The sequence below is a fragment of the Arachis stenosperma genome, chromosome 10, assembly GCF_014773155.1.
Source record: "Arachis stenosperma cultivar V10309 chromosome 10, arast.V10309.gnm1.PFL2, whole genome shotgun sequence".
Lineage (NCBI taxonomy): Eukaryota > Viridiplantae > Streptophyta > Magnoliopsida > Fabales > Fabaceae > Arachis > Arachis stenosperma.
In genome coordinates this window covers 34,017,285-34,032,594 of record NC_080386.1, presented here as the reverse complement: position 1 = coordinate 34,032,594, position 15,310 = coordinate 34,017,285, and the positions used below count along the sequence as shown (strand labels likewise).

General features: G+C 35.6%; 1 non-coding gene across 1 annotated transcript; it reads right to left on the bottom strand.

The window, feature by feature from the left end:
- Positions 1-12,825: 12,825 nt before the first annotated feature.
- LOC130958999 (small nucleolar RNA R71) lies at positions 12,826-12,933 on the bottom strand. The gene has a single exon (XR_009078097.1). It is a non-coding gene; the product is annotated as a small nucleolar RNA R71 (small nucleolar RNA).
- Positions 12,934-15,310: the final 2,377 nt, after the last annotated feature.

The window sequence follows — 15,310 nt, the reverse complement described above, 5'->3', positions numbered from 1 at the left end:
ATATTGTCACAATATAGTATTGGAGTGGCTGAGATTTTGACTTGAAGTTCCTCAAGCAAGTGAAGTACCCAAATGAGCTCAGAATCACATGCTGCAAGACCCCGATATTCTGCCTCTGTACTACTTCTACTTACTGAAGCTTGCTTTCTACTGGACCAGGAGATCACATTTGAGCCAAGATAAATGCAAAAATCGCAAGTGGATCGTCGATCATCCAAGTCTGACCCCAATCAGAATCTGAGAAAGCAAATGACCTTAAATCAGTACTAGGATGAAATAGAATCTCTTGATTTGCTGTTCCAGCAAGGTACCTTAGGATCCTCTTTACACATTTCCAATGTGACATAAGAGGAGCTTGCATATATTGGCTAACCTTGTTTACTGAATAAGCAATATCAGGGCGCGTAATAGTAGCGTATTGCAGGGAACCAATAATAGATCGATATAAAGTTGGGTTATGAAAATAATCAGTGCCTTGTTTTGTTAATTTCATTATAGTTACCATAGGCGTTGGCACTCCTTTAGAGTCTACCATGCCAGCCTTGGATAACACATCCTGAATGTATTTTGTTTGTGATAAATGATAAGAACCAGTATGTGATTTATGAGCTTCAATGCCTAAAAAATAACTAAACTCACCAAGGTCCTTTAATGAAAAAATCTGATTTAAATCTGTAATAGTACTTTGAATAGCCTGAGAGTCATTTCCAGTTATCAATATATCATCAACATAGACAGATATGTAAAGTTTAAGATCACCTGAGTGTTTCATAAATAGACAATAATCAAACCGTGTCTTAGTGAACCCAAATTTAGCCAAAGTGGCAGCAAGCTTGAGAAACCAAGATCTGAGCGCTTGCTTCAAACCATAGAGTGATTTATGTAATTGGCAAACCTATAGATTATCACCTTGGTGAAACCCAGGGGGTTGCTTCATGTAAACAAGCTCAGTTAAGTCACCATTAAGAAATGCATTGTTAAAATCTAGTTGTTTAATTTGCCATTTATAAGATAGAGCAAGGGTTAAAATAATTCGAATTGTAGGAGGCTTGATCACCGGGGCAAAAACCTGATCAAAATCGATACCTTCGATTTGATGATTACCTTTCGCCACAAGACGAGCCTTATATTTCATAATCTCGCCATTAGGATGCCTTTTGATGGTGAATATCCATCTACAACCAATGACCTTAGCATGAGATGGAGCTGGTACAATAGACCATGTTTTAGTGTTATATAGAGCTTGTAATTCATCCAGCATTGCTTGTTTCCAATGGGTAGAATTCAAGGCTTGAGAAACAGTAGTAGGGGTTGATTAATCAAGTCATTGGAAGAAGAGGTTGTAGTGATAACAGAAAAAGAGGCAGGCTTTGATATACCAGATTTTGATCTGGTGATCATAGGATGAGAATTAGTGGTAGGAATAACATTAGAATTAGTACCAAGTTGTATCTCAATCCCAGAAATAGGAATATTGTCTGTATATACAGTTGAAAAATCTCTTTGAGAGGAAACATTATGAGGAGGCTACAGAGATGTAGTGGTGTCTGAAACAAATGCTGGTGAAGAATTTGAGGGTAAAGCATTATTAGATGAAGGAACATTTTGAATTTGTACACGACCATCATTAGAAGAAGAAGATAATGATGGATCATGAGAAATAGAATCTGAGGTATATGAGGGGGAGGATGTTAAAATTGGAAAAGTAAGGACAATATGAGGAAATTGATTTTTAACAACAGGAGGAATGGTGTTAGAAAAGAGATCAGTATAGGAAAATTTATGTTCATCAAAGAAAACTTGACGAGTAATTACCACCTTACCACTCTTGGTAAGACACTTGTATCCCTTATGGTTTGGAGCATAACCTAAGAATACTAATAAATCAGATTTGAAATCAAATTTATTAGAGGTATAAGGCTTCAAACAAGGATAACAGGCACATCCAAACACTTTTAAAAAAGAATAATCAGGGCTATGATTGTGTAAAAGTTCATAAGGAGATAAGTTCTTAGTATTAGAGGAGGGTAATCTATTGATTATGTAAGTGGCTGAGAAGAATGCATCATCCCAATGTAACAAAGGAAGTGATGCAACAGCCAACATGGCTAAACCAATTTCAGTAATATGCCTATGTTTTCTCTCAACTCTTCCATTCTGTTGGTGTGTATAAGGACATGAAAAACGATGTGTAATGCCTTGAGAAGCTAGATATTGAGTGAAAGATGTAGAAAGGTATTCTCGGCCATGATCAGTTTGTAGTGCTTTGATTTTCAAACTAGTATGTCTTTCTATATTTGCTTGAAATTGTAAAAAAGCTTGAAAAGCTTGAGACTTTGAATTTAGAAGAAAAACAAATGTGTATCTGGTATATGCATCAATGAAAGAAATATAATAATTGAAACCATTAAAGGAAGTAATAGGAGAGGGTCCCCAAATATCAGAATAAATCATATCTAATGGAGCATGAAAATTATAAGAATCATTAGAGAAAGGTAATAGATGCATCTTAGCTTTGCAACAAGAGTCACACAAACCAGAATTTATTGAATTGATATTAATAGGAACATGACATTTATTCATTACAGCTATAGTAGTTTTAGAAGCACAATGATCAAGCCTTTGATGCCATAGATTATAAGAATCTGATTGAGCAAGAAAAGTACTTGGAGCACTCTTAACAGACGAAGAAAAAGAAGTATCATTAGGCCTAGATTGAACTACTGCAACATTCTCAAATTCATAAATTCCATGATTAGATCTCCCTTTGAGAAGAACGTTCTTGGAGGCATGAGATTTAACAAAGCATTCATTAGGATGAAATTCAAAATAACAAGCATTGTCACAAGCAAATTTGTGAACACTGATGAGATTTCTTGCAATGTCAGGAGAATGAATTAAGTGATCAAGAATGAAACATTTTTTAGTCTCAAGATTAATTAAATAAGAGTGGCCAATAGAGAAAATTACACTACCTGAACCATTACCTACTAGAATCTGGTCAGAACCTTGATAAGCTAAGGGCTGAAGAAGATTATTCGAATCAGGGGAGATGTGATGGCTCACACCAGTGTCTGGGAGCCATGTAGAGTCGGATAGAACTGAAGGTGTGGCTAGGTAAGCTTGAGGTTGATGATAAGTCGATGGAGGTGGCAGAGGAGATTGTGGAGCTGAGGATGATTGAGAAGGTGAGGAGGAAGCCTGGTATGCTTGATTGAACCAATGAAAGCAATTCAGGGCAGTGTGTCCCATGCGACCACACACCTGACATTGGAGTCGAAAATTGGAATTGAAGGTGCGACCTCCACGTGCTCCACGAAAACCTCTTCCTCTTCGGCCTCCATTGTTAAATGTAGCAGTAGATCTTCTTGGTGGATAAGAGGCTTGAGTGTAATGAGCTTGAAATTGAGAGAGATTAGACTTTCTGAATCTTGTAAGCATGTCTTCATGACCCAGTAAAAGGGCTTCAGCTTTCATGAGTGTTAAAGAGTCAGATTTTGTCATGACACTAGAGAGATACAAGGCATAATCCTCTGTCAAACCATCAGTAATTGCTGAAATATGATCTTCAACAGAGAGAACATATCCATTTGCAGCTAAAGCATCAACTATTGTGCGAATTTTCTTCAAATACTCGGTAGCCGAAAGTCCTTGCTTTTGAACCAGTTTGAGTTGTGCTTTCAACTGTTGAATCTTGATCTTGGAGATCTTGAAAAAATATTCTTGAATATTATTCCAGACTTGATAAGCGTAGGTACAGTCCAACATGCGATTCTTGAAGGAAGAATCAATGGAGGTGAGTAACCATGTAAACAAATAGTGATCTTTGGTGATCCAATCCTTGAATGCTTCAGATTCGGTACCGGCAAGGCGCGCAGCATCATTTGCATATTGATGAGGAATCTGATCTTGGCTGAGATGAGAGCCCAGCCTGTTAGCATGAATAACGTGTAAGGCTAATTGATTCCACGTTTTGAATGTATCTTCAGTAAGTTCTTTAAGAACGGGTGCAGAAAAAATGTTGGTGGGAGGGTTTGATTGGGCGGGAATGATAGAAGCCATGGATTCACAACCTGGCTCTATGATACCATGAAAGGATTGAGAGAAGACTCAGAGTAATCATAGAAACAAAAGGATATAAAATTGAAAAGTGTATTGAGCTCTGTTACAAGAGTACTGCATTATGCCCTTTATAGCAATAACAACACAGTTACAGTAACAAGATAACAGAATAACCAATTCTTGTTATTCAGTCCACAACTTAACTAACTCACTATTATACACTAATATCTTTATACTCTATTAACTAATTTTAACGAAATTAAAAGGTCTAACGAAAAAATAAGGTCATAAAATCACTTTATATATATATATATATATATATATATATATATATATAATGAAGAATTTAATAAATTAATCATCATTAAATTTATAATTTGTCATACGTAAGTTTTATTATTATAATTTTAAAATAATTAATCTCATAATAATCATTGGCACCGGTGCTGCATTGCAAGATGTTTAAGTATTTTATTGAAAAAAAGTAATTCATTTCTTGAAATACTCCGATTCATATATAATTTAGACTTTGAATTTTTAATGCGCAAGTTGATACCATGAAATTATCAAATAGTGTAAAATAATACTTTATGCTGAAAAGGATAGAGGATAGTGGATCATATATATATCACTACCAGAAACACGGTGATTAGCCACGGAAAAAACCGTGGCTAAAATCAAGAAAAACCGTGTCAATGAAGCGTTAGCAACGAATGGGTATCCGTGGCTAACAAGGACGACGCATTTTCAGTTAGCCACGGTTTTTGGCCTGTTAGCCACGGTTTTGTGACCCGTGGAGACATTTAAATAGCCACGGTTTTCACTATTTTAGCCACGCTCTAAACCGTGGCTAAATGACAACAATATAATCAACAAGTATAATTTTGCCACAATTTTGTCCGTGGCTAATATTGGTGGGCTGGGTTTTTTTGCCACAATTTTGCCCGTGGCTAATGTTAGTGGGTTATTTAGCCATGATTTTTTCCGTGGCTAATCATAAAAGATAAATTAAAATATATATATATATATATATATATATATATATAATAAAGATGCTACTTAGTACAAAATTATATCGTATAAAATTAAAAAAAAAATCAGCCATATCCATATAAGTAGAATTCTTATTAATAAAAATATGAAATTTAAGAAACAATGTTGAAAAGCAAATATCCTGAACTAAATGAGTTTAAACTATTACAAAATCAAGTATCAGAATGCATCATTATTAGATCTCTAACGTCTTCATTGGAGTACCTGCAAAAACATTCAAATAAGATTGTGTTATCTCTTAATTCATGAAAAAAAATGTTCCAAGACATTATTTAAAATAATAGTTTAATGTAAAAAAAAAAAAGTAAAAGTGCATACCCAATAAAGCTGAGTTTTCATTTTCACAACATAAAACATATCATTAAACTCCTCATCAATCAATATATTATATATTGCTAGACTTATATCCTGCTAAACAATTTTCAATTCAATTGCTTCATGTAAGTAAGTAAGATATCAGATTACAGTCAAAATCATTTAGAGACAGAATTTAAAAAAAATAGAAATGTATTAGCAATTAACAAGATCAATATTTTAGAGTAGAAAGTTGAACTTACTAGGTAACTATCGAGCATATCGAGCATATCGAGCATGCGGATCTTCCAGGTAAGTGTCCCTTATTCCATGGCAACATGCATCCATTACTCTAAGTTACCATTGTTCACATATTCATCCATTAGTAGCTTAAATATTGAAACAAAAACAAATAAAAATGCTATTGATAATAGAAAGAAATAGATACTATGTACTCAGGAGTTGTGAGAGCATAGATAATAACTTAAAATGATTTACTTTACTAAAAATAAATACCTGTTAACTCCCTCCAAGCAGGCACATAAGATGTTTATGTCTAACATGACCTATGGCCTCCACTTCAATTATGAATTCTCTTTTCTTATTCTCTATTAAATAATTTCAAATTTCAATCACACAACAACTTCGCTTTAATAATTGAAAGAATCAATAGTCTCAACTACTGTCTAGTGTTATAATGAAAGAAAGGTTGAAAGAAGCAAATCAAATAAAGTATCCTTACAATTTTTTAAGAAGTTTTTTTTACTGCCACCTCATTTCTATTGATCAACGTATAGAATGTTTCTTACCATTCTTGGAACTTCCTTCTTCTTCATACATCAAACTAAAATCTCTCTCGTTTGAGATAGTTTGATCTACACTGATTAACATTGTTATGATCACAAAATAACACTCATATAAAAAGAAATATTCACAAAGATTAGGCTTTTAAAACAGTTAAGTATATAAAAAATTACATGTTTGAAGAATGGATGCTACCATAGTGATCTAAATGGTGAAACTTCTTCTTATGAAGTGGTTTAGAATATACAGAACTAAATGCATAAAGTTAGACTCAAAAGTAAGAAACACAAGAAATGATAAGAAATGTAAATAATAACCCTTGTTTGCTACCTTGCTATGGCTATGAGCATTACCAAAATAATGTTGATTTTAGGAATTTTAGCATATAAAAGAGAACTAAAGTTAATTAGGAATATAATTAATCACATTAGTACGTACTACTAAGTAGATAATTATATTTATACATTTAAATTATACTTTATACCAAAAATTCATTCTCTATACCATGAAAAGGATAAATGAATAAAACATGCAAATCCAAGACAATGCACTCATCTCCACCAACAACAAGAAGAGAAAATTTAAATCGACTAGTATTTTAGAGAGGCAAGATTCAGAGCACTACCTCCAGAGAGAGTGACAGTGAAGAAGGTGCAATGAAGCAACCTAGGGTTCCTTCAAGTCTTCTTCGCGATTTGCCGTAGAATCGGATTCCACCGATTTTGCTTGCTTCTTCGGCGACTCGAACTGACGGTACTCGAACTGCTGCAAATCATGGTCCCTTCTCTTCCACAAAATGTCTAATGCGATCGTACTCAGAATTTAAACAGGAACGAATTGAGCATAACGGATTTATTCTGAAGGTTAGTTGCAGGAGCTAAGAAATTACAGATTTGGAGAAACTGAAGAGACTGTTATTAGCGAGAGGGGTTGGTTGCATGTTATCAAACTTGAATCAATTACAGGAGCTAACAAATAAGGAATTTGGAAAAAAAAATAGTGTGAGGGAGTTATCGTAAAAACTGGGTGAGTGGGCTACTAGTTACATTTAACATTACCGCTAAAAATTTCATTTATCTTATTATAAATGTTAATTTGAATTTTGTTTAGTGAAGTAATTATCATTTTTAATTTAGAATAAAATTTAATTTTAATAAAAATATTAAATTGTAAATTTTATAACTTTAATTATATTTTAAAAATTTTACATACAAATTAGAATTTAGAATTTTGACCCGTTGGATTTAAAAAAAAAGGCTTCAATAAAAATTAAAATAAATAAACTTAAAACTTAAAAATTTGATACCTTTGGATTAAAAAAGAATAAAAAAGTTGTACATAGTTAAAAAATGAACTTCCATAAAGTTTATTTTATTTTATTTTTTTATTAAATTAATAAAATGTTAATAAATAGATAGAATAATAAGATGTAGTTATAAAACTAATATTCTGAATTTTAAGAGTTAAAACTTTGTTCATTAATATTGTACTAAATTAATAGTGAGTAATTAAATTAGTTATTATTCCAATCAATCATAGTTAATATTTTTTATTTTTTAGAATTAGCTAGAGTTATTTTATTAAAGATTGTACTTTTTTTTTTGTACTCTTTTGATACTCTTTTTATAATTTTAACATTCATTTTTAATTGAATCATTTTATTTCATTACTAAAGTCTCTAAATTAATGCATAATGTAGAATTGAACACTGAAATTGTATTTGGCCAGAAAGAGTACGAATAAAAAAAAGTGACAACTAAAAAATATAAATAGTAAAATTGTATGTATATGAATTAGTTTTTTTTATTATATTACAATATGATTTTTATAAAGTAATGAACAACACAACCACACAAAAAAAATTACTTTTAAATCAAGAAAGAAAAATAAAAAAAAGATTCGGAGATATGGCAAAGTATAATTTTTCAGCGGCAGCACTAGAAAGGAAGAAGGGAGAAAAAACTAACAATTGGAGAATTGGAAAAGCCTGCATAAAAATTGAGAAAAAGTATAAACTACATAAAAATATTTTGAAAGAGATGGAGAAAAACGCCAAATTAAAGACAAAATTTTAAAGTGAAAATCGTTTGAATTCGTCACGGTGATCATTAGGTATGTGGTAAATGAGGAAAGTCATCTCAAGTTAGCCACGAACAAATAAAACCGTCGAAAAAATCTACAAAATTTAGCCACGGAGATACAAGACGTTGCAAGTGATTATCACGATCATATAATTTGCCACTATTTTTTATTCGTAGGTATCTTCCCGTTGGTAATACCCGTATTTCTGGTAGTGTATATATAAAGTATTTTTTTTATTTTCGCTTCTTATTCAATAATGACAAGGATCCACTAATTAAGAAAAAAGTTGAAGTTGTAAAATTCAGTTTAGGATGTAGATGGTCTATAGTTTGTAGAATCATGAATTTGTAAGGTTAATTAAATACAAATAAGAAACTTTTCTTTTGATTAAAAACAAAAAATGATGTCTTCTTAAAGTAGAGAGATTATTTATTTTTAAAAATAGATTAATTTTAATATATTGTTATTAAGAATTTTGTTCAATAGTCTATATATTTTTTCGATAGATGTATTTTCAAAATTATACCTTAAAATATTATACCTGATGAGCGGATAATTTATACACTTTTTGGCACTGTTTTTAGTATGTTTTTGGTATGATCTAGTTAGTTTTTAGTATATTTTTATTAGTTTTTAGCTAAAAATCACTTTTCTGGACTTTACTATGAGTTTGTGTGTTTTTCTGTGATTTCGGGTATTTTCTGGCTGAAATTGAGGACCTGAGCAAAAATCTTATTCAGAGACTGAAAAGGACTGCAGATGCTATTGGATTCTGACCTCCCTGCACTCAAAGTGGATTTTCTGGAGCTACAGAAGCCCAATTGGCGCGCTCTCAACGGCGTTGGAAAGTAGACATCCTGGGCTTTCCAGCAATATATGATAGTCCATACTTTGCCCAAGATTTGATGGCCCAAACCGGCGTTCAAAGTCACCTCAAGAAATCCCAGCGTTAAACGCTGGAACTGGCACCCAAATGGGAGTTAAACGCCCAAACTGGCATAAAAGCTGGCGTTTAACTCCAAGAAGAGTCTCTGCACGAAAATGCTTCATTGCTCAGCCCAAGCACACACCAAGTGGGCCCAGAAGTGGATTTTTATGTCATTTACTCATCTCTGTACACCCTAGGCTACTAGTTTTCTATAAGTAGGACCTTTTGCTATTGTATTTTCATCTTTGGATCTTTGGATCTTTGGATTATTTTAGATCCTTTGATCATCTTTGGACATCTAGTTCTTAGATCATTGGGAGGCTGGCCTCACGGCCATGCCTAGACCTTATGCTTATGTATTTTCAACGGTGGAGTTTCTACACACCATAGATTAAGGTGTGGAGCTCTGCTGTACCTCGAGTATTAATGCAATTACTATTGTTCTTCCATTCAATTCCGCTTGTTCTTTGTCCAAGATATCACTTGTTCTTCAACTTGATGAATGTGATGATCCGTGACACTCATCATCATTCTCACCTATGAACAAGGTGACTGACAACCACTTTTGTTCTACAAGCAATCAAGGCTCTAGTGAATATCTCTTGGATTCCTGATTGCACGATGCATGGTTGATCGCCTGACAACCGAGTGCTCGCCTGACAAACGAGCCAACCATTCCGTGAGATCAGAGTCTTCGTGGTATAGGCAAGAACTGATGGCAGCATTCAAGAGAATCCGGAAGGTCTAACCTTGTCTGTGGTATTCTGAGTAGGATTCAATGACTGAATGACTGTGACGTGCTTTAAACTCCTAGCAGGCGGGGCGTTAGTGACAGACGCAAAAGTATCAATGGATATTATTCCGGCCTGACCGAGAACCGACAGCTGAATTCTGCGTGCCGTGACAGGGCATATGCAAATCGCTTTCACTGAGAGGATGGGAGGTAGCCATTGACAACGGTGAAACCCTACACAAGCTTGCCATGGAAAGGAGTAAGAAGGATTGGATGAAGACAGTAGGAAAGCAGAGAGACGGAAGGGAAGGCATCTTCATGCGCTTATCTGAAGTTCCTACCAATGAATTACATAAGTATCTCTATCTTTATCTTTTATGTTATTTTCGTTCATCATCATATCCATTTGAGTCTGCCTGACTAAGATTTGCAAGATGACCATAGCTTGCTTCATACTAACAATCTTCGTGGGATCGACCCTTACTCACGTAAGGTATTACTTGGACGACCCAGTGCACTTGCTGGTTAGTTGTGCGAAGTTGTGTAATGCCATGGAATTGAACCACCAAGTTTTTGGAGTTCATGACCAGGGATTATGAGAGTTGTGAAAAGTATTGTTCACAATTTCGCGCACCAAGTTTTTGGCGCCGTTGCCGGGGATTGTTCAAGTTTTGAGCAAGCTTTTGGTAACAATGCCTGAGATTGTCAAGTTTGGACAACTGACGGTTCATCTTGTTGCTTAGATTAGGTATATTTTTTTTTCGAAATTCTTGAAGATGAATTCTAGAGTTTCATGATGATTTGTTGAAGTCTGGCTGGCTGAGAAGCCATGTCTAATTTCATTGGACCGAGGTTTCAACTTAGCATCACAAGAGCTTGTTGATTTTTATCAATCTTGCTTTTGGAGCAGTGATCTGCTAAGGCTTGGCTGGCCTTTGGCCATGTCTAGTGTTTTGGACCGAAGCTTTCTTTGAAAGCTTGGCTGGCTGTGAAGCCATGTCTAATTCCTGGACCGGAGTCTTAGACTAACATTGCACTGATTCCTGGAATTCTCATTAAGAATTTTGATATCTTTTTCCACTTAATTTTCGAAAAACAAAAAAAATAAAAAAAAAATCATAAAAAGACCAAAAATATGTTATGTTTCTTGTTGAGACACTAGTCTCATCTTAAGTTTGGTGTCAATTGCATGCATTCATTCATGTGTCTTAGTGATCTTCAAGATGTTCTTGATGATTTCCGTGCTCTAATCTTTGAATTCTATTGACTTGAAGTATTTTGTGTGTCTCATATGCATTCTCATTAGTGTCAGTAGTATACAAACTGCTAAGTTTGGTGTCTTGCATGCATTGTTATTTGATTTTAGTTGCATTTTGATTATTCTTTATTATTAAAAATCCAAAAATATTTTTAATTTGTGTCTTTTCAAGTCAATAACACAGAGAATTGAAGATTCAGAACATACAGCAGAGGAATTGCACAGAAAAAGCTGGGCGTTCAAAACGCCAAGTGAAGAAGGACAGACTGGCGTTTAAACGCCAGCCAGGGTACCTGGTTGGGCGTTTAACGCCCAAAAGGGTATAGTTTTGGGCGTTAAACGCCAGAATGTGCACCATTCTGGGCGTTTAACGCCAGGATGGCACAAGGGGGAGAATTTTGTTTTCAAATCAATTTTTTTTTTCAAGTTTTCAAAGTTTTTCAAAATCAAATCTTTTTCAAATCATATCTCTTCAATCAAAAGTTTTCAAAATCAATTTCTTTCCTTTTTCAAAGATACTTACTATCAATTAATGATTTGACTCAACATTTCAAGTATGCTGCCTTTTCTGTTGAGAAAGGTTTAATGTTTGAATCATATCTTTTCTTGATAGCCAAGTTACTAGTTTTTAAAATCAAATCTTTTTAAAATTGTTTTCAAATCATATCTTCTCAATCACATTTTTTAAAAAAAAAAAACCAATCATATCTTCTTAACCTCATCTTTTTCAAAATAGTTTTTAATCAAATCTTTTTTATTTCTACTTTCAAAATCTTTTTCAAAAATCATTTTATTTCTTTCCCACTTTCATTTTCGAAAATCAAGTAATGTTTTTCAAAAATATTTTCAAGATCTTTCACTTAATTTTCGAAAATTACTTCCCTTCTCCTCACATCCTTCTATTTATGGACTAACAATATCCCTTAATGCAAAATTCGAACTCCATTCTTTCTGATAAGTTCGAATTTTCTACTTCTGTCTTCTACCCTTCTTTTCCTCTGACACTTCAAGGAATCTCTATACTGTGACATAGAGGATTCCACATTTTCTTGTTCCCTTCTCTTTCTTATGAGCAGGAGCAAAGATAAAGGCATTCTTGTTGAAGCTGACCCTGAACCTGAGAGGACCTTGAAGCGAAAGCTAAGAGAAGCTAAAGCACAACTTTCTTTAGAGGACCTGACCGAATTCTTCAAAGAAGAAGAACACATGGCAGCCGAAAACAACAACAATGCAAACAATGCAAGGAAGGCGCTTGGTGACTTTACTGCACCTACTCCCGACTTCTATGGGAGAAACATCTCTATCCCTGCCATTAGAGCAAACAACTTTGAGCTTAAGCCTCAATTAGTTTCTCTAATGCAACAGAATTGCAAATTCCATGGAAATCCATTGGAAGATCCTCATCAGTTCTTAGCTGAATTCTTGCAAATCTGTGACACTGTCAAGACTAATGGGGTTGACCCTGAAGTCTACAGACTCATGCTATTCCCTTTTGCTGTAAGAGACAGAGCTAGAATATGGTTGGATTCTCAACCTAAAGAAAGCCTGGACTCTTGGGAAAAGCTAGTCAATGCCTTCTTGGCAAAGTTCTTTCCACCTCAAAAATTGAGTAAGCTTAGAGTAGAAGTCCAAACCTTCAGACAGAAGGATGGAGAATCCCTCTATGAAGCTTAGGAAAGATACAAACAATTAATCAGAAAGTGTCCTTCTGACATGCTTTCTGAATGGAGCATCATAGGTATTTTCTATGATGGTCTCTCTGAACTATCCAAGATGTCTTTGGATAGCTCTGCTGGAGGATCTCTTCATCTGAAGAAGACGCCTACAGAAGCTCAAGAGCTCATTGAAATGGTTGCAAATAACCAATTCATGTACACTTCTGAAAGGAATCCTGTGAACAATGGGACAAGTCAGAAGAAAGGAGTTCTTGAGATTGATGCTCTGAATGCCATACTGGCTCAGAACAAGATATTGACTCAACAAGTCAATTTGATTTCTCAAAGTCTGTCTGGAATGCAAAATGCACCAAGCAGTACTAAGGATGCTTCATCTGAGGAAGAAGCCTATGATCCTGAGAACCCTTCAATGGAAGAGGTGAATTACCTAGGAGAACCCTATGGAAACACCTACAATTCTTCATGGAGAAATCACCCAAATTTCTCATGGAAGAATCAAGAGAAACCTCAACAAGGTCTCAACAACAATAATGGTGGAAGAAATAGGTTTAGCAATGGCAAGCCTTTTCCATCATCTTCTCAGCAACAGACAGAGAGTTCTAAGCAGAATACCTCTGACTTAGCAACCATGGTCTCTGATCTAATCAAAACCACTCAAAGTTTCATGACTGAAACAAGGTCCTCTATTAGGAATTTGGAGGCACAAGTGGGTCAGCTGAGCAAGAAAATCACTGAACTCCCTCCTTGTACTCTCCCAAGCAACACAGAAGAAAATCCAAAAGGAGAGTGCAAAGCCATCAACATGGCCGAATTCTGGGAGGAAGAAGAGGCAGTGAACGCCACTGAGGAAGGACTCACTGGGCGTCCACTGGCTTCCAATGAGTTCCCCAATGAGGAACCATGGGAATCTGAGGCTCAAAATGAGACCATAGAGATTCCATTGGAATTAATTTTGCCATTCATGAGCTCTGATGAGTATTCTTCCTCTGAAGAGGATGAGTATGTCACTGAAGAGCAAGTTGCTAAATACCTTGGAGCAATCATGAAGCTAAATGACAAGTTATTTGGAAATGAGACTTGGGAGGATGAAACCCCTTTGCTCACCAAAGAACTGGATGACTTGTCTAGGCAAAAACTGCCTCAAAAGAGGCAAGATCCTGGAAAGTTTTCAATACCTTGTACCATAGGCACCATGGCCTTCAAGAAGGCCTTGTGTGACTTAGGGTCAAGTGTAAACCTCATGCCCCTCCCTGTAATGGAGAAGCTAGGGATCTTTGAGGTGCAAGCTGCAAAAATCTCACTAGAGATGGCAGACAACTCAAGAAAACAAGCTTATGGACTTGTAGAGGATGTTCTGGTAAAAGTTGAAGACCATTACATCCCTACTAATTTCATAGTCCTAGAGACTGGGAAGCGCATGGATGAATCCATCATCCTTGGCAGACCCTTCCTAGCCACAGCAAAGGCTGTGATAGATGTTGATAGAGGAGAGTTGATCATTCAAGTGAATGAAGAATCCTTGGTGTTTAAGGCTCAAGGATATCCCTCTGTCACCATGGAGAGGAAGCTTGAAGAGCTTCTCTCAAATCAGAGTCAAACAGAGCCCCCACAGTCAAACTCTAAGTTTGGTGTTGGGAGGCCACAACCAAACTCTAAGTTTGGTGTTGAACCCCCACATTCAAACTCTAAGTTTGGTGTTGGGAGGTTCCAACATTGCTCTGATCATTTGTGAGGCTCCATGAGAGTCCTCTGTCAAGCTAATGACATTAAAGAAGCGCTTGTTGGGAGGCAACCCAATGTTATATTTTATATATTTTCCTTTGTTATTTTATTTTATTTTGTAGGTTGATGATCATGAGAAGTCACAAAATCAATTGAAAAAGCAAAAACAGAATAAAAAACAGGAAGAAAAATAGCACACCCTGGAGGACGCACTTACTGGCGTTTAAACGCCAGTAAGGTAAGCTGTTGGGCGTTTAACGCCCAGTCTGGCACCATTCTGGGCGTTTAACGCCAGAAAGGGGCACCAGACTGGCGTTAAACGCCAGAAAAGGGCAAGAAGCTGGCGTTAAACGCCAGAAATGGGCACCAGCCCGGCATTTAACGCCAGAAATGGCACAAAACGTGATTTTGTTAGCCATTTGGTGCAGGGATGACTTTTCCTTGACACCACAGGATCTGTGGACCCCACAGGATCCCCACCAACCCTACATTCACCAATCACCTCAACTCCTCTTCCCCAAAAAACCCCTCACCTATCAAATCCCCTCTTTCTCTTCACCACTCACATCCATCCTTCATAAAAACCCACCTACCCCTTCATTCAAATTCAAACCACTTTCCCACCCAAACCCACCCTCAAATGGCCGAACCACCCTCTCCCTCTCTCCTATATAAACCCTCCTTCACTCCTTCATTTT